Here is a 23,907-nt window from a genome sequence, read left to right as displayed (position 1 = left end):
TCTCCATAAAAGTGCAGGAGAAGCAGTAGTTTAACAAGAGTAAGATTTTCATCATGTTTGTTCTTTGGGCTCCTTTGAGTTATGTTTTGCACATAATGCTTTCAGTTCATCACCTTCTAAGCCATGCCAAATTAAGCATAACAGAGGCCTGTAATTTTTACCAAAAGAATCTTTAAAAAGATCTGCCAGCACAAATTGCTCACTATTAATTTAGCTAAGCACTTTAGAACTATTATCAAAAATATATAGCTCCTCTGCATTTCACATCTTTATATTTATGTAATACATAACTGTGACTATATATTTTGCATTGATAATTAACAGCAAAATTATTATGCCCATACATTTTAAACACACCTTCTTCAGATAAAACTATAAACTGAAAATCACTGGAAATGGTGACATTAAATCTGATTTAACCTTAAGGTTTTCATTTTAAATCAATAATATAGTGAGCAAGTATAATAACAGCTAGACAGCTTTCACCAAATTAATATATTGAAAAAGAGTCACGGCTGAAGTATTTGGGAGGGAGCAAGACTTATGTTTTGGTTTTATTACCAGGTTCTTTCTAATCTGCTATAGGAAAACAGGCCAGATAATACTGAAAACTAGTACTGGCTTCATGCAGTATTCAGCTCAGCAGTGTCACCTCAAGCAAGCCCTTGCATAGGTAAAATGCCAGACAGGCAACCAACAAGGAAAATTATCTACTCTAATGTTAGTTTGGTGTGCTGTTCAACTTAGATTTTATCCCAGCTACATATATAACTAATTCTAAATAAATGTCATAGTGGCTCAAAGCAAGGATGGGCAACATAAGGCTGCTAAGGCATATCTGCCCACCAAGTCTTACTTTGTCAAAGGAAAGTTCTCCCCCCCCCCATGATGTATTTGCTATAGACTAGAAGCACAAGGTTACGGGAGCCAGGAAAAAAAGTTTGATCCAGTAAATGAGACCTGTGTTGCTTCTTCTTGTCCTATAGTGATAACATTGTTAAATGTGAAATGGTGCAATTAATCCATAGAAAACTTTGTGGTATCTAATGGTGACTTTCCTGGCAGCAGGGATTTTCTATGATCTCTCTGTGATTTGGTCATCTCCTCCCCCCAATGCAGCACCCCATATTCTCTTTAAATCTGCTCTGTAGATTTAAGAGTCAGTGTGGTGTAGTGGTGAAGAGCGGTAGTCTCGTAATCTGGGGAACCGGGTTTGCGTCCCCGCTCCTCCACATGCAGCTGCTGGGCGACCTTGGGCCAGTCACACTTTTTTGAAGTCTCTCAGCCCCACTCACCTCACAGAGTGTTTGTTGTGGGGGAGGAAGGGAAAGGAGAATGTTAGCCGCTTTGATACTCCTTAAAGGGAGTGAAAGGCGGGATATCAAATCCAAACAACTCTTCTTCTTCTTCTTCTTCTTCTTCTTCTGGCATGGGGTGCTGCAGTGGAAAGGGAGAGAAGCAAGACCAGCCTCCATCCCTGTTCCACTCCCTTCCTTCCATTGGCTTTTGACATTGAATATCATCCCATATATTTAAGGATAGTTGCATTGGATCAAACTTAATGGTATCACAAAGTGCTGTTTAGCAACTGTAAATCTGCTGCAAGAAATGTACCAACCTCAGCATTTAACTTTCAATGTGTATGACAGAAACACCTGTACAACTCTCTTTTTTCTTTGTTTGGTCAAAGCAAAGCTATTTACGGACTATATGACTGCTTAAAATACACACAGAAAGCTTATTTGGCCTTCATAATGTAACATATGTTATCTTCTATTTTTTTAACAAAACACCTTTTTTAAATGGTGTGAAGGAAAATAAAGTAGTATCTTTAAAATAAATTAAACTGCAATAGAGGGGAACCCTGACATGGATTCTGCCAGCTTAATTCCTTCAGGTAAAACAACGATGGAATTATTTAATAAATAATAGTTAACTGATAATCAACATGTCATAATCAGCAATTCTGTCCCCAGCCCCAGCAATATTTTCTGTTCACTTTCTGTTAAAGGGCAAACAAAAAATGTGTTGGTGGTAGTTTTTTGCAGGACTTAACATTGTAAGGGAAACTCTAAAGTTCTGATCAAAACAAATCACACAAACTCAATACAATATACTATTTTATAATACATACATACTTTTATTTGTATGCTGCTTCGCTCAGTTCAAACCATGCTCAAGGTGGTTTACAACATGAACAAATTCATAACTACTGTACAGCATAACTAAAGTACAGTGGTACCTCGGGTTACATACGCTTCAGGTTACAGACTCCGCTAACCCAGAAATATTACCTCGGGTTAAGAACTTTGCTTCAGGATTAGAACAGAAATCGTGCAGCAGCAGCACAGTGGCAGCAGGAGGCCCCATTAGCTAAAGTGGTGCTTCAAGTTAAGAACAGTTTCAGGTTAAGAACAGACCCCTGGAACAAATTAAGTACGTAACCAGAGGTACCACTGTAGTCAGATGTGTGGGGTATAAATTATTAAATTATTATTAAATTATTATAAACAATTAAAAAAGACACAAACCAAACAATGACATATTGCAGTGAGGCAAAAGCACCTGAGAGTGTGAAGTAGAGCCAGTATGGAGGTGTGGCTTATGTAGAGTCCTGAGACCAGGATATAGAGGCCTGAAGGATCCCATTCAGTCTCTGATCCATTCCTGAATCCTGGCCTATAGCAATTGTCTGTCATTCCACAAGGTGGTGGAAGGGAGGTGGTTCACTTGCAAGCATCTCCAGGGTGCGTACATGATTCCCAAAATCATGCCTTTAAAAATCTGATAAACTCCTCCAGATCTCACAAACACACACCATGGAAACCTCTGTTTTCTATATATGCCCTGCAGCCTTGTCACAAGATCACTGAGTGGATTTTGCCCTAGTCTTTACTTTTCTTCATATCTACTGCATTTGCAGCTTTATTTAAGACTTGAACCAAGTCTCTGCAACACCCAGTGCTTTTTTTCTAAAAAAAATTAAATGTTTAGGGATACTCTCATTTTCCTACTCATATTCCTCAATGAGGCCAAACTTAGATTCACAAAATGTTTAGGGGTATGCGTCCCACTTGCAACACCAATATGAGCATTAATTTAGCATCCATAGATGTTAAGTAGTTTGGCATTGTATAAATGTAAATCTGGGGGGGAGCACAGAAAAGTATTATCTATTTAACAACCATCTTTTTATGTGCCATTTCATACATCCAGCCAGCTTATGATCCTGGTAGTTTGGTGTTGATGTTAAGACTCCATTCAGGAATGTTGGCACAAATTAGCACCATGGCATCAATCAGTTGGATTAGTTGATTTGAAATCATTTCATAAACTAAAACGATTCCCCCAAATAATTGGGGAACAGAGTTTTGATGAGTTATTTTAAATATAGGTACTTAACAGAAATGCAAATGGTATGGATTATTTTACAGGTACTTCCTCAAACACTGCATAGTTAAAGTATGAAATTTGCTACCACAAGATACCACCATGTCCACAGGATAGCTTAACAAGTGGTTAAAGCTCACAGGGATTACAAAATCTCATGGAGGATAAGACTAACAATGACCGGTAGTCATTATAGCTATATGAGCTATGTGCTCTGAATACCAGCTGCCAGGGAGCATGAGTGGAAGATAGCTGTTTCTGTCATTCCTTGCTTGTGTGCTTCCCACAGCATCTGGTTAGCCATTGTGAGAATGTAAGATGGGCCTTTGGCCTGACCCAGCAGAGCTTTTCTTATCTTCATCTAAAATCAAAGAAAATACATTTCCATCAGTGCAGCTATTTTATTCACTGGCAATTTTATGTAGCTTTAATTAATCAATAAAATTCATACAATTAATCGACTAAGATGTCTTTATCACCGCTGGAAAGGACTTTATTACCACTGTGAGTGTAATAGCTGTTGCAGAACTTTGGGGATTGTTTCCATAACTGAATGGATCCCCACATTAGGCTTTTACTCACTTGAGAGGCCTTGATAATCAGAGCTGCTATTCTGCTACTGGCATTAACTCTTTCAATTCCACGATAGTTATTATCAACTGTAGACATGTAAAATAACTGCTTGATAGGTTTTTATGTGACCTACAAGGAAAATAAAATCGTGCTTATACCACTGTCCATGTCTTCTTAATGTGTGGTGATAATTGTGCAGTAATAGCCTTTCCTTAATAGCTGGTATAGCTTTTCCAAATCTCTTGTTTTAAAATTCTGGTCACTAGAGGAAGAACCTTAGCAACAGCAATTGGTATAGTCGGTATTTTCATGGTGTACTAGAAGGAAAATTGTATTAATTCTACTAACATCAGTAAAAAGATTGAGGTTTTCTTATTTCCACTAACTTTTGTGTATTTACTTTTTTTAAAAAAAGTTAGTAAGATATTGAAGAATTGTTTTATAGTTTCAAGCTTTTGTATGCAACTGTGCTGTGCTCATCTACCAATACCAACATAAATTAGTATGCAACTCGGATTAGTCTTGAACTCGGATAGTCCCAGTATGTTGATATGTTGCACTTGCATAAAGGTGATTTAGATTTTGCTTTCATTTTTCTTCTTTGGGAGTGGAGAGAATTGAACATGAGGAGAAGAAAGTTTATACATATATCAAATTTACTTCTATGTGTATACTGTGATGTTTTACTGTTGCTATGGCTAATGCAAATAAAGTTTTATCTCTCGAAGTGGTACCTCAGGTTCAGAACAGTTTCAGGTTAAGAATGGACCTCCGGAACAAATTAACTTCTTAACCAGAGGTACTGCTGTATCTGAAATTGAATTATTATGGTAGCATGTCATATCTGAATCAGTGTCCCTTAAATCTTACTGCCTGCTCCTCACATTGTCCCATCAGCTACCTAACTGTGTGAAAATTACAATAAGATTCCATCTATGTCCTTTGTAATGACGACTGCCAGAAACAGAATATTGGACTAGATCAGGGGTCAGCAACCTTTTTCAGCCGTGGGCTGGTGCACCGTCCCTCAGACCTTGGGGGGGGGCGGCGGACTATATTTTTTTTGGGGGGGGGGGATGAACGAATTCCTATGCTCCGCAAATAACCCAGAGATGCATTTTAAATAAAAGCACACATTCTACTCATGTCAAAACGTGCTGATTCCGAGACCATCCGTGGGCCGGATTGAGAAGGTGAATGGGCCGCATCCGGCCTCTGGGCCTTAGATTGCCTACTCCTGGACTAGATAGACTTGTGGTTTGATCCAGTAGGGCTTGCCAGTCCTTTCTATGAACGTAGGCTACGCACAAAGACTTGAACACTGCTGCAGATGTATACATTATAGAGCATACAGAACGTTGGCTGTCATGGAAACTTCCTTCCATGATTCCAAAACACATTGGTTTGTGCCACACATGTATGATAGTTTCCTAGGCATGTCTGCATCTAGGCCAGGCATTAGGGTACCTTTGACCTGCCAGATGTTACTAAAGCCCCATCAGCCCCAACATTCATGGCCAATGACCAAGGATGATGGGAGTTGTAGTTCAGCAACATCTGGGGGGGACAAAGTTCCCCACACCTGTCTTTTGACATCATCAGGAACTTTCAGCAGTCTGGAGGCCTTTCAAACCTTTTATTAGCTCCAGATTGAAGTCTACATACTGCATGCATACTCTTACATGGGACCCAGGAAAGAATCCCCAAATTAGGAAGTTGATCTCAGTTCAGCCTAAATTGATCTAATCACTCATTTTCAAATGTTCAGTGGTATAACACTGATGAATACCAATTGTAGTACAGTTTTACTTGGCAAGAACAACATTTCTTTCCCAATAATGTGAGTAGCCTAAAATTACCATCATCAATGAGAATGCTAATGAAACCTTATTTTTCTTGTAATTTTAAACTGTAAAGCAGGTCTTTGGGGCATAATAAGATGATAACACACACTATCTGCTTTAATAAGTAATGTACAGAATAAAAATAGTGTCTGATAATAATGTATTTTGATATCTTTTAGTGGATTCCCCCCTCCCTCCCCCCAGTGAAATGTTATTGCCTACAGTAGTCTCAAACACAGATGAAGCCAGGGCTCAGTTGATAAACAGGAGGGCTTCTTCTTTTATACTACTGTGTATTGTCTAACATAGGGTTATTTTGTTGACTAATTGCCAGCGAATTTTTATTTATGCTTTTTAATTAACCATTACATTTTAAATACCTCACATAAATTTGCAATCTACTCTTGGAGGGGGTTACTGCTTCAACTTATAATGTTTTAGCATGGAGAGACATGACAATATTATAATTCATCAGAGCCCTGCACCCCATTTTTTTCATGCTGCTCTCTTCACCACTTTTATCACTTCTGCAAAAGGGATGCCTCATTTAAGCCTCCTTTGCATTATGACTGGCTTTAACCTAGCAGACTTCTCTCTAACAGTAAGCATTGGCAGGTTGTTCCCTGATGTCTCGTAGAATAACATATTGTGGCTAAGGACTGTTTAACTCTTATATATTTTTATGGCTAATAATGAAAGCACTTCAGAACACACTCACCTTTAATTCCTGTGGTATTATTTGAGCAACGAATAAAATACTTAGGCTGCAATCCTGTACTTGCTTTCCTGGGAATAAGCTCCATTGAACTTATTGAGACTTATTTCTGAGCAGACATGTATAGGATTATGCTGTCAATAACCTTTCAGTTGGGTCAATTATCCTCTGTCCCAATTCCAGTCCTTTGACACAAGTTATTTGTGTTTATTTCTTTTAATATTTTAATATTAGTGAACTTTCTTCCACCTTATTTCCATCAATATTGAAATACCAAAGGTCCAACCATAGCAGGTTGATTACACACTTGTTACCTGTAATTCAATACAGCAGCACCCTGTTTACAGCGTCCAGATTTCCTGTGCTGTCAGTTAGAGCAATCAGCACAAAAACCAGGAGCTTTTGGAACTAAATAAACAATGAGAAAAAACATTCGGGGCTGCCAGTAACCCTTCACAGGTAATTTAACAGCCTTTGACTACAAGGCATCAGTTGTTGTAGATGTCTGCCGAGTATGAAATCTGACATTCTGCCTTGCCATGTTCTGCCAGTAGGAAAGTACGTAATCTCTTGCTGAGGTTCACTGGAGCCCCTTTAGTGCATTGTGCTTTCACATTGAACCTAAGTGGTTTTATTATGACAGACATCGGCACTTGCATTCTGTCACACGTGTGTCATGTAATCTCTCAGTACGATACATCAAGTTATTTAAAATTTGGTGATGACCTAAATTGGTGTAGTCCCCCCTCCCGTGTTAATTGTTTTCCTTTTATTTTTTTTAAGAATCACCTATTTCTGTCTTGGCAATCCCAAATGGCTTTTGTTTTTTTGTTCTTGAATTGTTCCTAAAAGGTTTAACTACTAAACCAGGGGAAAATGAGGGTCAGATCATCTGCACAAGTGATAACTTACAAAAGCAGCTATGATGCAGCAGTTACTGTTGCTTTTCAAGTCTGTATCTTTATTCATAGTAATTCCATATGCACTTTAAAATGTCCCCAGCATGTTTGGGGCAAAATGGCCTTTTTTAAAGATTAGACTTTAAAAATGAGAAAACTTTCGGTGCTTGCTCTTGCCTCAAAATAAATATGGGGCAGCTATAAGGATAGACTCAATATTATTTAGAGAGACTTCATTTTTTGAGGTTTGGGGCAGATCCTTGATGGCAGTTTTTAATTTTACAGAGTTTTTTTAGGAGGGTTTGGGTTCTCAGTTATGGCTTCTTCATCCCAGAATTCTGTGTGTGCTAACTGATATATGAAGCACATGAGAGCCACTTACTCAGCCAGTGGTCCCCATCTCAGAACTGAGTCCACAAGTTGACTTCATAGCTACATGAAGATGTCATTGTTTTCCCCTGCCACCCCTTATCTAATGCTTATTTCCCCTAAAGTGATTTCTGAATTTTGAATTTTGAATTGTTATTCATGTTTTTATACTATATTTTATGCTGCTTTTACAATTAAGTGTTCTAAATTTGTTGTTAGCCGCCCTGAGCCCGGTTTTTGAACCGGGAAGGGCAGGATATAAATAAAAATTTATTATTATTATTATTATTATTATTATTATTATTATTATTAATAATAATAATTTATTATTATTAGCCCCTGTTCTGTGTAACATCTTGCATGATTAAGAGTTCTAGAGAACCTGAAAGTTTTCCATATTTTGTGACATTTTGGTTGGTCCCAAGAAGGATATTGCTCAACTCTGGATTTTGGAGGGGGGTTTTTCTTCCTCCAATTTATATATTGGAAAACTATTTCCACAACTATTTCTCAAATACATTGCCCTTGTGGTTTTGTGGTGTGACTTTTATATAGTGGAATAATTAGTGTTACAGTGGTACCTCAGGTTAAGTACTTAATTCATTCCGGAGGTCCGTTCTTAACCTGAAACTGTTCTTTAACCTGAAGCACCACTTTAGCGAATGGGGCCTCCCACGATTTCTGTTCTCATCCTGAAGCAAAGTTCTTGACCTGAGGTACTATTTCTGGGTTAGCGGAGTCTGTAACCTGAAGCGTATGTAACCTGAAGCGTATGTAACCCGAGGTACCACTGTATTTTCAGAAGCCTTTGTGCTTACGCATTTCTATTTTACCTGATTCGCAATTCAGATACATTTGACAACTTTACTGATTTTCTACAGTAACTGGTTTTGTGGTGTGTGTTTTTTAATTTAAGCCTGTGTATACGAATTAAAGCAGACAAGAAACATCTGTGAGGATAAGAGGGTAGAGATGCAAATCCATCCAGGGGAGCATCAGGTATATTCATGTCTTATTTTAGCAGTCATGTGCCATTGTGATAGACGAAGGGAACTGCACCATCTATAAATAATCTGGAGCAGTTTCTACAGTATTTCAGTAATCGGCCCAGTAGCTGTAGCATGCACAAAGGAAATATCGATACAAATCAGTAAACTAATCTATCAGCTAGGGATACATTTTAGCTGTGTGCTCAAAGACCACAGAGACATCATTTAATAAGACAGAATAGTAGATGAGTTTCATTTTTATCCCATGTTATTTACACCCTATAGACTTTTTTTTTAAAAAAAATAAACAAATCCCTTTCTATAAAATATGTGCACAAATCCTTGTAAATTCCCCTGTATAAACTCCAGAACATTCTGGACACTTTGAGACTTCTTGCCCCAATCCTGGAATGAGCAGGTTTGGGTGTGAAAAGGAAGCCTGAAATAAAAAGAAGTAGACTAGATGTTGGAGCTCTGTGTTTGCATGAGAGTTTCCAAGCTCAAAAAAGTTGCTTGATGAGGATACCACAATGTGTTTTCTATCCATTTCTTAGCTAGACATAAAGGAGGGGTGAAGCACCTGCAATTTCAGCAGCATGCAGTAGCACATTGCTCATTCACATTAAACCATAGTTTATCTGTGGTTTAATGTGACATATGAACCAGAACATAGAGTGCTATTTGGATAAAACTACTTCTGTTCACTATTTGCTTGCAATGCTTTCTCCTACAAAACTGCAAGTACTTGTTAAGAAGAAACCAAGAACTGTTTGTGGTTTCTTTTTGGATAGTGTACATTTATGATTTACTACTTCAGTCAGTTTATAAAAGATCTAGATGTTTATTTATATAAAGTATTTATATTGTTCCGTTGTGCCACATATTGCTTTCCAAACCAAACACCAATAAAAAAGAATCTATTGCAATAAAACAAGAAACCAGTCCAGTAGCTAAGGACAATCAATAAATAAACAAACAAACCACAAACTAAATACCAGTCCAGTGTTACCAAAAGCTTGGACAAACAAATGTTTTTGTTGGCTGCTAAAAATTAACAATGTAAACATGACAAATATAGTAAAAGTGAGCCTTCCTTTCTCTTTCTTTCTTTCTTTCCTTCCTTCCTTCCTTCCTTCCTTCCTTCCTTCCTTCCTTCCTTTCTTGGTTAGAAGTATTTCTAAGACTGGATGCCACAATGAAGTTGGGGAAGCACCACCAGCAAAGTCACAGCAACTGTTCTTAAGATACTAGCAGATTTTATGTAAAGTTTAGTTGCATATTTTGTTCCAAAATAGCATACTTAAAATAGCCATCCTAAAAGTGGCCTGAAAAATCAGACTATCTTTGTACTTAGATGTGCATGTATTTTGGTGCCTAGAATTTTCATGGGTCTAACATCAGTTCCTAATTTATTAAACCATAGTTTAACATCCAGTTAGCAAACTGATGTTAAGCTACTCTTCACCATTCTGTCCACAACATTGTTTAATTGTGTTTTAATGAAACAATGATATAAACTTCAAGGAAGGAATGAGGCTTGGGGAAGGGCAAATAGGGAGTACACTCCTTCTTCCCAGCGGCTAAACTATGGTATGGCAAGCTGGGAATTGAGCATCCAAAGTGGGCAGTTGTGATAGACGAAAACTTAATTCACTGTTAGTACTGATTTACATAGTACTACATTATATGCCCATTTCAAAGACCACAGTCATCTTACATTAACTTCTATTTTTAAAAGAAATCATATAAGTTTCCAAATACAATTTGGCCATACCCCAAAAAGACTCCAATCTAAATCCAAGTTAGGAGACAGCAGGTGGATAAAACGAAAAATGGAGAGAAGAAAACAATGAGACAATACTGTTTAACATAATAGGCTGTGGATTTGACATGCCAGCTGCCTGGCTATCATTAGTATTTTTTTATAGGCATCACAATAAACTTTCAAGGAGCAATTTGAAGGAGGACAATCTGGTTTGCAAAACGAACCATTGATGCACATTGTCATTGTCACAGTTTGGAAACCATAAGCACTGAATAGAAAGTATACAGTTAAATTAGAACATACTAAATTTAATTTTCAATATAGAATTTAAGCCAGCCTTGCTGTGTTGAACCATATGAAAGAGAGGAGAAAGACAAGTAGCCAGTACTTGTAAACTCAGATGTAGCATGTTCTAAGAAATAACAGGTGTGGGTCAGATCCTTAATATCAGACTTATTAATGCTTGGATGCAGTGATGTTTAGGATGGGAGTATATAAACTGAAGCTCAGAAAAGATGAAGATATTGATGGTAGTGGGGGCCCAATTGAGCATTGGAAAGGTGTTTTGCACATTCTGGATGGCACACAAGGACACATTTGTGTGTCTGGTAGTGGAACAGTTTAAAAAGTTATCTAAGACTGCAGCCCTTATCCCACTTAACTGAAAGGAAGCCCCATTAGGAAATACTTTTGAGTAGACATAGGATTGCAGCCCAAGTTTGCTTTCTGATGAGGGATGTTACTGATGTCTTAGTGCAGTTCTGGACATGAAAGTTGAGTTCAGGTATTCTTTTAAAAAGGATATTGCAGGAAATGTTTTGCGTGATTCTTACAGGTCCATTGAAGAGAAAGGTTCAAGCATCTGTTCTATACAGTGACCCCCATGACTACTTCTATACAGATAAAAATGTCTTTAAAAATAAATACACAAATAAAATGAGTTGGGAAAATGCTTTTATCCCTGTGGTTCTGTCAGATGATCTTATCTGAGGAAAAATTACCCCAATCAAACTGAGCTTGCTTTCCTAAGTTTTAAAGAAAAAGAAAATATGGTTGATGTTGGGTTTCAAGAGTTAAATGTCTTTTAGCACTAACATTATATGTCAGAAATTTATTTTCACATAGAACTGTGTTAGATGTTCTGTCCCTTTGCCTCCTTCTGAAATGTGAGCTTTATAAAAATTCTTTGGAAACAAAACATTGAGGCTATATTTTTCTAGATCATTTTAATGTAAGTTTAGTATCACTGTGGAGATTTCTAAGACCTCTTAGAGAAGTTTCAGAGTTAGCAGTTAACAGTTTGCCTCAAAGTACTGTTCATGATGTATTTATATAGGAGCCAGAAATATTATAGCTGTTACTATGTGAGTTGTTTCCCCCTTTTTCTGGATTCCAGTGTTCTTGAATTCCTACTTTTAAATGTGTGGTTAGTTTTACTGAAGCCATTGTGGTTACCAAATACTGGCATTTGCCAGATACCCTCATATTTGTAGGTGTAGTTGGAATTCTACAAAATTGTGGTAAGATATTCCTTTACATCCAGAGTCTCATAGGTCTCAGCTTGGATAATACAGAGTAAGACATAGCTGTGCTTGTTTTATTCAATCCCCTCATTCCTCTCTCACAATAGGCCCTATACTGACATTCATACCCCACACAATTCATATCACATTAGGGGAAAAGTAGGGCTGTGCTGTTCCCCGTACCTAGCTCTGACACCTTCTACATACATGTTGAGGAAAGGTCTTGAGCAGACAACTGCTCTACACTGGCAAGCTCCTTATGCAGTTTAGAACCTAGATAGTGCAGAATGGTCTGCAGATGGTGGTTATGATGGCCCTGCTTTTCCACTCAAATGATTCTAACTGTTCAGGTTTTGAATGCATCTGTAGGACTCCTGACCTTTTTCAGTGAGATCTTCTGTGGTTGAAGAGGACAGCCATGTGCATGTGCTACTGTTATGGCTGCCCTAATACTGAATAGTTACAGGTAGTAACTGATGTCAGAAATCTGTCTTGTGATTTCTGAATCACAAGACAGAGAAACCAGTAGGAGAACACTTCAATCTCCCAGGACATTCTATACAAGATCTCAAAGTAGCTGTCATATTACAAAAGAATTTCAGAAATAGACTGGAAAGAGAAGTTGCTGAATTGCAACTTATCACCAAACTTAAAACTATGGAGAAACCTGGTCTGAATAGAAACAGTGGATTCTTATCTCATTATACATGATAAAGCTATTTTTAGCCATCTCACCCCTTGCTTTTTCCAGTAAGACCAATTGCAGTCATTAACAGCCGTCAAAAGGTTTACCACACCAATCACCCATTCCCACCACTCTTCTGGGTAATGCCCCTCCCCACCCTCTCACTATATATAAGGGTCTGGTGACTTCTGTTTCAGTGCATCTGAAGAAGTGTGCATGCACACGAAAGCTCATACCAATAACAAACTTAGTTGGTCTCTAAGGTGCTACTGGAAGGAATTTTTTAATTTTGTTTTGACTAATATTGAATGTTTGATGGCTGACTTGATAAGTACTCACTTTGGTCTTTGGCTGAAGGATCGGCCCCTGTACCTGTCCCAGGCCACACCCCTGCTGGCAGCCCATTGGCCTGCCAGGCAGGGGCGAGCCAAAGACACCCGCTTACCAGGTGCATGGCCCCTCATGGGGTCGCAAACTCCACCTACCTGTTAGGAGGGGGTGAGTGGGAATTGTAAAAAGTCTTTGGAAAATGTTTCCCTATTTTTAAAGTCTTCATGAAATACAAAGGAAGTGCATAAAAAACCCCAACTGCTTTCCCTTCCTTTAAACCATAATAGGATGACCAAGAAGCAACTTAGAGATTTTCCTTCTACTTTTTAAATCCATTGCTGAATCAGAAGACAAAACAAACTTCGTGTTTGTGTCTTGTTTTCTTGTCCCTCTCATTTTGTTACTCCTGTGGTAGCATGCTAGGCTATAGATGTGCAACACAGCAATCTGGCAGAAGCTGCCATTTGTCATCACCCAGTTCAGTTATAACTTGAATTTGTTTTTGTTATTTTCTGATGCTCCACCCTTTACATTATGAGAGCCCAGGGTGGCTGATAATAATAGAAAAATACATTAAAAACGAAAGCAGAACCACAGTGAAAAACAAAAGCAACAACAATAATAATCAAAACTACGTTATAAAAATAGTGTCTCTTCTGTTTTACTCCAAAGCCTTCCTAGAACAAGAAAAACTGGTTTTAAATTGTGTTCTGAATGAACATAAAGTGAGGGGCACAATCTGATCTTCAGGAATGGAGTTCATTAGCACCTGGTGGTGTCACTGGTGAGAAGATCCTGTTTCTTGTTGTGACACTCAGACCATATTACCCAAGGGTACCACAAGCAGGGTCTACCCTGCAGATCACAAAACTTTAATTCGGCTGCTGGGCAAAGTGCTCCTTCACATACTTGGGTCCAAAGCTTATTAGGGCTTTAAATGCTAGTTAGGCCCAGTCCAGTTGCTCACCAGCAGCTAGTGAACTGCTTTCTGGAATGGTATAATATAATCCCATCTCACCGTCTTACACATTATATGGGCATCTTCCATACAATTTTCACGATATATGAAGTATCCTGGACACCCTAAACCAAGTGTGTCAATAGACAGCTACAGGCACAGCTGTAAAATGAAGAAGTTGATAAATATACAAACATCACTCTATTCAACAGAATAGAGTTCTGTCATATCTTCTGGGCCATGTGGGATCTTCCCAAGGATTTTGTGTGTGTGTAATGAAGTGCTAATTTTTCATTAGAGAGTTACTTAAAAGACAGACAGATGCCACATGAAACTAATGACAGCTAACAATGCAGGGTTATTGACAAAACATGAGTCTACCAAGATACCAGTATTGTTTAACTACTTTTAACTAAAGATGTGAAGTTCATGCTAACGCTTTAAAAATACATATATTTTGTGGTTTAAAGAGCAGGAGATACCTGGTATTGATGATTCTAGAATTAGACAAATGATTATAAGCCTACAAGCTTGATTTTGAGTCACAACATTCTTTTTGGCAATGACACATCTGCTTTCTGTCCCATAACTGTTGCAAAAACTATATAATCACACACACACAAACATTTATTGCGATCAAAATGTAAAATTTCCCAAGTACTGTGCATTGGACTGCAGATATAGTTGATATTGACAGCAAACTATTGGATAAATATTCAGAAAGGCCAACAAGATTGGCCTGCCAATTGGTGAAATAGCCAGTAGCAGTTTTTGAAGTGTGAATGTGTGAGATCTGATTTCAGCATGCACAAATGCACAAACGAAAGGTCAGGAAATTTAGTTTGCTGCCTGTGTCTTTGTGCTGATTGCCATTATGGATGTTTCAGGTTTTATGCCTCATTCAATCAAGTGCACATAAATTCATTCGTAATGTGACTTCATACTATTTGTACGTAATAGCTGCCTGACAAATCAGACTCTTTGGATGAAAGCCACTCTATGTAATGCTGCTGCATCCATATTAGCCATGTTCCAAGATGCCAAATGCACATGGGGGCATGTCAGCTTCCTCCTGGTGGTAGCCTCCTGTGACCCTTCAAAAGACAATTCAAAGGTGATGGTCCTCTGGTGCAACTAGGTGGCCACTTAATGCTTTACCCAAAAAGAGAAAATGGTCGTTAAAATTATTGGACTTAGCTGAGATGGCGAAGTTAATGTGTTTAAGTGGAGAAAAATCATTGTTGATATTTTCTAAAGATTGGAAACACTTTGTGGACTTTTGGTGTGAAAAACAAAAAGGAACCTGTCATCTCTGGGTTTGAGGATTGAATAAAATAGTAATTTATAGAAAGTGGAATATTTGAGTGTTACCTTGGAGTGGATGTTTTGAATTATTTTATATATATATATATATATATATATATATATATATGCAGGTTTTGGTGTCTTCGGGTGTCTTCCCGTGTAAGAGTCGGGGTGTCTGTGCGACGTTTCGACGAGGTCTCACTCGTCATCTTCAGGCTGGTGCTTTCGGCTTCTTGTTACTGGAACAGAGCAGAATCTGGTGTTTGAGTTCCTATAAATACTGTTGAGGGGTGTGGTGTATAGCCTCCAACGTTCTGGGCAGAGAGGAAGTTCCTAGATTAGTGTGCCTCTTCTTCTTTTGTTCCTTAATTACTTGAGGGATATCTTGAGTGATTTCATGAGTGATATTCTGAATACCACTGGGTGGGTCATTAAGTGTAGATTAGTTGCTAAAGCTTTTGTGTCTTGACCTCTTGAGCTTGTGAAGACCACTGACAAAGACCACTTGACAACTGAGTTACAGAATCTCTCAAATGTGTTAATCGCCAATGGATACCAGAAAAACAGGGTTACGAAGCTAATCCAAAAAGAAACACCCCCCAAAAACCAAGACACAGAAGAAAACAATGGCATGGCCCTCCTTCCTTATATCAAGGGCACTACAGACAAAATCAGCAAAATCCTCCATAAACACAATATCAAAACAGCCTTCTGCACCAACCAAAAAATAGCCAATATCCTCAGAAACCCAAAAGACAAAATCCAGCTGGAAAACCAAGGGGTCTATGAAATACCCTGCAAAGTCTGCCCAGCCACGTACATTGGACAAACAAACAGACGAATAAATGCACGTATCGCAGAACACAAGAATGCCGTCAAAAAAGAAGAAAAAACTTCCTCTCTTTTCCAACACATGAAAGAAACAGGACACGAAATTAATTTTGCAGATTCCAAATTGCTCTTTAACATGGAACATCACCACAAGAGAATAATCATGGAAGCCATCGAGATAGAGAAACACCCTCACAACATGAACAAGCGTGACGACACGTCCCGCCTGCCAGACATCTGGAAATTAGCCCTCCCCACAAAAACCGACACCAGAACCAGAGGCACACAGAACGCCGTCACCAATCAACCACACCAGACCCAAACCCAGACCCTCTCCACAGACATATTACAGACTCCATCCAGTAGCCAAACTATAGTGGCACCTCCGGATGCTGCACCCCCCTGCAATCCCTACACAGATCTGGCTGGCACAAGGCACAAAACCACAGCTCGCCCCTATACACGAAGCCAAGCCAGAGCACAACTAAATGCAGCACAGCCATCTTCTCAGAAAAACTCTTCACAAGCTCAAGAGGTCAAGACACAAAAGCTTTAGCAACTAATCTACACTTAATGACCCACCCAGTGGTATTCAGAATATCACTCATGAAATCACTCAAGATATCCCTCAAGTAATTAAGGAACAAAAGAAGAAGAGGCACACTAATCTAGGAACTTCCTCTCTGCCCAGAACGTTGGAGGCTATACACCACACCCCTCAACAGTATTTATAGGAACTCAAACACCAGATTCTGCTCTGTTCCAGTAACAAGAAGCCGAAAGCACCAGCCTGAAGATGACGAGTGAGACCTCGTCGAAACGTCGCACAGACACCCCGACTCTTACACGGGAAGACACCCGAAGACACCAAAACCTGCATATATATATATATATATATATATATATATATATATATATATATATATATATATCTGACTGATGAAGAATCGGAAGTTATTTTCTTCCACCCTCCTTTTTCTTTTTCTTTTTGTTTGTGCTTTTATTTAGATTAGTTTCTATTATCTTTGATATTATAAAAGGATATTGGATATTGATCTTTGTATATCTTTTTTCAAACTTTAATAAAATCTATTGGGAAAAGAAAAATGTATAATCGAAAAAGAGGGCAAAATAGAACACCTATTTACGTAAAATTTGTTTGCACTAATTTGGAATCATTTAATTGTAGAGTTAGAAGGGATTCCAAGGGTCATCTAGTCCAGCCCCCTGCAATGCAGGAATCACAGCTAAAGAATCCTTGACAGATGGCCATCCAGCCTCTGTTTGAAAACCTCCAATGAGGGAGAGTCCACATGGTTCTTTATCTTTAACTCAGACTTGGACCACACAGTTGTTCAAACTGAGGATTGTCAAACAGAGGAGTTTATTCTGTAAGGTAGTCATCCCGGGTGCAGCTCCCTATGAGACACAAAGGGCTGCTGCTAGAAGTGTAAACATGAAAGTGTTTTGTGGGCTTCTCTAGCTCCCAGCATTACTATCTTTTACTTACCAGTTCTGTGACTGTATAATAAAAGTTGTTGCTGTATTAGCTTGTACCTTAGTGGTTGGTTTTTACTGGGTTCAGTTTAGTTTTTGGGAAATCCATCCTCTGAATGGGCTTAGCTGCCATGCCAAACCAGACCTCCCTCCACATCCTTAGCATCTCTTTCAATGAATAATAAGAAAAATGGAACATTTCATAACTCTGCTACAGTTCATCTTAAATTTGAGCAGACATCTTTATGAATGGTTTTGGTTTTCAGAATACATTAAGACATGTAATTTGAATGAATGCAAATGCTGGCATGTTTGACCTGGTTTTAACTAATTGGATCTTGAGATCCTCTCATAGAAGCATTGGGCAAAAGGTGACTTTCCTGCTTCACCCCCCTTTCAGCCGCCCAAGACCCATAAAGGGTGCCCTCAGAATTAGGGGATTGTGCTGAATGAGGAGAGTCTGTGATCTTTCTAGTTCACCCCAATAAGTAGGGTCCTTTAACACTTGCAGAACCTTATTGGGAGGCTGCTGGGAGAGGGAGGGATAGAAAAGCTATTTTTCACCCATACTTACCGTGAGTTGATCTCTGGGTCCAAGCCGTTGACTTTATTTTCAGCATAGGGCAGAGAATGGGACTATCTTTGACCATGGTCTTCTGACCATGAGGAAGAGAGTTGGGGAAAATGGAGGAAGTCAGTGTGTAGAACAAAATTGACTAGTTAAAATAAACCATATTTTTCAACAAGGTTCTTTAGAAACTTATCAGCTCTTTAGCATCAATAATTTTTGTATCATTAGGATATTTTGTACATTTTGCTTAATATTTAAATCATTTTCCAATTCAAAATACATCATGGCCTCTTATTTGGGCCAGGAAAGTAGAGAGAAGTATATTTATGACCTAGGGAACAAAACTGAGCAAACAGAGACAAGGCAGAATATTAAATCTTTGAAATGAATACGATGTGATGGGAGGGATATGTAATCAAAGAAAGCAGATGATTTTTTATTTATTTGATCATTAAGAAGAGATTAAGCAGTCTACTGAAAAATAACACTTGCTGTATTTTAAGGATACGGTTCTTACATATTTTGATTACTTCTACTATGATCATTATATTTAAAAACAACAGCCAGAGGTTCTGAATGAGGATTGACATGGAGTGACTGGATCATAAGTTGCTCTCAGAAGATATTGGGTGAGAGGCGGGTAAAGATAAACATGCAAGATACCAGTCATGAAGATTGTTTAAAACCTCTCTGATCAATAGCATTAAAAATCTTGCCCCCAAACTGAGTCGTCTCTTCAATATTAATTGGAATACTTTATGCCCCCCCCCAGCTATTTTTAGAGTGTGAGTTCAAAAAAATGTTTGGTCTGGTCTTTGTTTCATGGGAGTGTCCACTGACTGGACAATACATCAAAGGAGTGGGGTTGTGAATCCATCCACGGCTGGTTTGGGCTCTCAGAGCTTAGGGTTTGGGGGAAAGTGTTCACGATAGAAGATATATTACTATTGGTGCATCATGGCTACTACATCCCAGGATTATATTCTAGGATCTTTCAATTCAGCATATTGCATGGGCTTAACATAGTACAGCAGTTTGCACCAATAAAATACTGGTGTCCATTTGCCTTTTATGGTAGTGATGGAAAGCCCAATTCATAGAGGCTACTTCAGATGCTGCAGTGTGAAGAGTGGTAACCTGACATCTTTAACCCAGACTTGCCTCAGACACCTGTTCAAACAAGGACATGTAGCAAATGGGACAGTCAGTTGATCTCCCTAATAGCTACTTGCCACAAAAATACCGTGCATTCCCATGAAAATGTCCTGCATCCCTTGGCAGCTCAAGGACAATTCCTAAAGCTGCCTCAGTACTCAATTGTTGTTACTCCCCAAAGCTCTAGGGCAAATATAATAGACAAAAGTTAGACAGTAACGTATCCAGTCCTCTGCCCCAAAATAAAAATAAATTCTCTTCTACAATACAGTTTCACTATGTAGGGTGTTGGGGGAAGTGCTCAATGCTGAATATCTCTGATTATTACTGCTTATATCCCAACATCTTGAAAATGGATAAGCTATCCATTTTGCCAGTGATGGGGCCATGGTACTCACTCCTAGAATAGCAATTCCTGCACATCAGCTGGTATGAGATCATGCTGCAAGACTGTTCTTAATACTGTACTGTGTCATGGAGCCATGGCTTATCAATCCGCATGAGCCAGAGTGGGTGTAGTATTGGAGCAGGGAGACCAGGTTTCAAATCCCCTCTTGGTCATCTTCATTGGGTGAACCTGAACCAGTCGCAGCCTAATGTACCTCACAGGGTTATTCTGAGGATAAAATGGGGAAGGGGAGAGCTATGCATGTCACCTTGACCTCCTTGGCGGAAAAGGATATAAATGTAATCATTTTAAAATATTAATTTATATCCTTGTAAATTGATGAGAGATTTTGTTTAATTTGGGGGTGCTTATTGTTTTCACTGCACTCTGTATTATGTCGGAACCAGGCCTACCAGCAGATAGAAGAAGTCACTATAGGTAGAGATTCTGGGATGTCATGAGTAAGGTGAATTTTTTTAGTAATTTAATTTACTGTTGTGTTTCACTGTTGCAAAGGGGGAAAGACATGTGGGATTTTCTGCCTCAGGCACCAAAATAACTTGGCTGGCCTTGGGCGCTGTGCACCTTGCCTGAGCGGAGGTATGGAGGTGATGAGCATATTCTGCTTCATCTTAAGCAGCAAACGTCTTGGGCTGGCTCTATGGGTTGTATTCAGTTTACTCAGACCAGTTCCATTAAAATTAATGGACCTAAGTTAGTTCTGAAAACAAATTTCAGTGGGTCTTCTTTTGAGTAAAGTCTAGTGATTACAACCCTATGGTTTATTGTTGCAAGGATCTTGAAGAAAGCAATAGGAATTTGGGCGTTATAATAGCAGGAACAACTAAAGAAGAAATGACAAAGTGACTTCATTAAGAGCTATGGCTGTTGGCCACATCATCTACATAAAAGATCTGTTCTTACCTAGTTCCTTTTACAATGATTTTTTTAAAAGGTGGTATGGCACCTCTAATATCAGGCATAAAATCCACCCCACCCCCCATATTATTATTATTATTATTATTACTAACTGCCAGAGTTATAGAGGCTTATACTAGATTTAGAAGTGAAAAGCCTTTACAGTTGAATGAAATGAGATAAAATAAAATAGTGAATACTGCTGCCAATATTCTTTAAAAACCAGTTTAAGAGCATCCATGAGAAAAGAAGACATCTGAGCAATCATTATGATAAACACATCAGGGCAAAAATATTATTTTATTTCATGCTGTTTGGAACTGAAGATTGGTGCAATCCATATTTGTGAGGTACCATGATATTTATATCCTTCTACCTGCTGTGTGATGGAGAGAGGACATAAAGGTGGCAAAGCTAAGGACAATGATAAAAATCCCCTTCATATAATATGCAATGCGCTGATTACAGGCCACTAGAGTATAGGTTGAATCGCATCACTGATGAATAGTCAAGGGACTCAGTTAACAAAATCAGTGCCTTTAAAGTCTTTAATGATCAGGGCAAAATGAATGAAAGCATTTGTCACTATTACAATGGTTGTTAGAAAATGCTAATTACGTATTAGCTTAATTATTACCATATGATCGTTTACAATAATTATTAAATTTTGTTCTTTGATTTAAAAAAAAAATTGGCCAAGTTTTACAAGTCAAATAATTTTCTAGAAAAAATGAATTATAATGCTTTTAGATTTTCTTATTTTGTTGTTGTTTGATGGCAGAGGACTTTTAAACTCAGCTGAAACTTTGTTGAGAAATCATTACAAACACAAGCATCCTCTCAAAAATTCCAACTCCACAAGCATCTCTTTTCATTACCATAGATGCACTCAGCATCCCAAATCAATGAATCATAAAAAAGCAACAACCTCTATATTATAGCCAAATTACGTACTATAACCATGTTTTTTTTAAATATTTTTCTTCAGGTCTATCTGTTCTATTAATACTGATAGACTCCGGAGTATATAGTGTCATGTCTTATATATCTCTAGTATATATGTGTCTTATATATCTCTAGTAGATCTACTGTTTAGGTAGGTAAAAGGTAAAGGTACCCCTGACCGTTAGGTCCAGTCATGGATGACTCTGAGGTTGCTGCGCTCATCTCGCTCTATAGGCCGAGGGAGCCGGTGTTTGTTCGCAGACAGCTTCCGAATCACTATGACAAATGCACTATTTGCTTTTAAAATAATGTTTAGATAGATATAGATATAGATATAGATATAGATATAGATATAGATAGCATCATTTGACACTCCCACAAAGTCCAGTGAGGCATGTACCATAAATTTCATTATAAAATGAATGGAATGTTCTTCTTCTAACCAAATATTGTATCTAGTTTCTGCAAGAAAACATACCTAGGATCAGAGTGTAAGCATAATAAAATAAACAATGCTGTACATGTAAAATATTGATTCCAATGTTATTCTTTTACTGGAAATCAGCTGTTGGTATATTCTTGGAACTGTCTATACTTGCACCAAGAGGTGTGTCCAGGGGGTGGTGAATGCCCTATTTCAAGGGGTTATAGTAGCTGCTTTGAAAGAGATGGTTGTGTCGATTCACCTGAAGAAGACCCCCTTAGTCTTTAAAGTGTATGACAACTGCTGTCCAGTCACTTATATTGCTTTCTTTGACAAGGCATGTGAGAGAACAACTGGACCTACAATGAAATGCAGCATGTTGAGGGCTCTTTTTCAGGGTTCCAGCCAGCCACGTCCTTTTCTAGGATACCCATATTCCATTTTTCCCCAATTTTCTGTCCTCTCCCGAGGGTCAGTCAGCATTCTATGGCCTCAGAACATGCTGAGTTCTTGTTGGACTGTTTTGAAGGTTTCCCTCTCTTGTAGGTATTTGTATTTCTGCAAATCTTAAGAGTTCCTGATTTGTGCCCATTATGCTTGGATGACCCTAGGATATAGCATATGACCCAGTGCCTCCTGACTGCTGTGGGGAGGGCATTTCCAACCAGCACCCACCTGGGTAGAGGTTTTGCATGCTAGATTCTCATTATGGAGATCTGGTATGCCACATAATGTTTATGCACCTAGTTTACCTCTGTCTTTTTCTGGTCATCCCAGAACAGGATAGGTGACATTGGTTAACATGGCCACTTAAGGTGATGAAAAGGAGAACTTCCCTTTGGGTAGAAGGTATTATAATGAGTCTCCTACATATATGAACAATAAGCACATTTTGTATACTTTCATCTCCTTTTTAAAAAATTGTGCTTTCATTAGCAGAAGCTAGAAATCAATGCAGGTTTCCCTCCCTCCCCTTTTCCGATCATTAAAAGGATGGTTTATCTTTATATGGATCTTTAATTTTAATAAGCTAATAATTCTGATTTTAGCTACTATTATCTTAATAGCTAAGCAGTCTCAAACATTTCTTCTGCTAATTTCTTTGGATAGCTTTAGCCATCTTATCAACCTGAGTGAATGTTGCTGCATGGTGAACTCTACTGGGAAAAATAGGCTAACGTGTCAAGGGCATTGCAGATGTTTTGGATTGGTGCTGTTTGCCAATGTTAAGGATACACTGTGTGATTTTCAGTAGAAGTTCTGATGCTGCTTTCCCACTCCCCACCCTTCTCCTACTTCAGTGTTGTGGAATTTTGATAAAAGATACTGATTAGCTTGTTAATTAATCAGCTGTGCTGGATTTGATAAAGAATTGAATCTCTGCCGGGTTGATGGTTTTGTTAGAAAGATGTTTTCACTGCTACATGTTAGAGTGCCCTAATTATTTTATCATATTGTTTGGTTAATCAAAAGGGGGGGGGATATTCAAATAGTTTAGATAAAGAAATATGTATCCTAAAGTCAGATACTCTGCGTTCTTTAGGTTCCAATCTCCACCTTCATCCACATTCTTTTAATAATTATGGTAAGGACAGTGAAGAGAACTGATTCTATCTCATTTGAGATTCAGAATTAGGTTACATCTACTCTTAGATTAAGATTTTTTAAGGTTCAAAATGAAAACTATGCATTTTATATTAGAGAGGGGGGAGTAAGTAATGAGTCCTCCTTCTAAATGAATTTGAAAAGCAATTTGATTTTAGTTTTTCCAATGGAGAACATTAAAAAAAAACTATCTTACTTTATTTACTAACCACTGAATTGAATTGTTCA

The 23,907-nt window shown here is 38.3% G+C and overlaps 1 protein-coding gene and 1 long non-coding RNA gene across 2 annotated transcripts in view; one reads left to right on the top strand and one right to left on the bottom strand.

The window, feature by feature from the left end:
* The window catches only part of ZNF407 (zinc finger protein 407), a 355,845-nt gene that overhangs the window by 273,658 nt on the left and 58,280 nt on the right, over positions 1-23,907 (top strand). The gene's annotated exons all lie outside the window — the stretch shown is intronic.
* On the bottom strand, positions 2,091-21,955 carry LOC309539298. The gene is made up of 3 exons (XR_014222809.1): positions 19,311-21,955; positions 18,248-18,329; positions 2,091-3,751 (listed from the first exon to the last, which is right to left on the bottom strand). It is a non-coding gene; the product is annotated as an uncharacterized lncRNA (long non-coding RNA).

Source organism: Podarcis vaucheri, assembly GCF_965113315.1.
Source record: "Podarcis vaucheri genome assembly, chromosome: 8".
In the NCBI taxonomy this organism is placed as follows: Eukaryota; Metazoa; Chordata; class Lepidosauria; order Squamata; family Lacertidae; genus Podarcis; species Podarcis vaucheri.
Note: the sequence above shows the minus strand (reverse complement) of the source record. Positions and strands in the feature narration are given on the sequence as shown.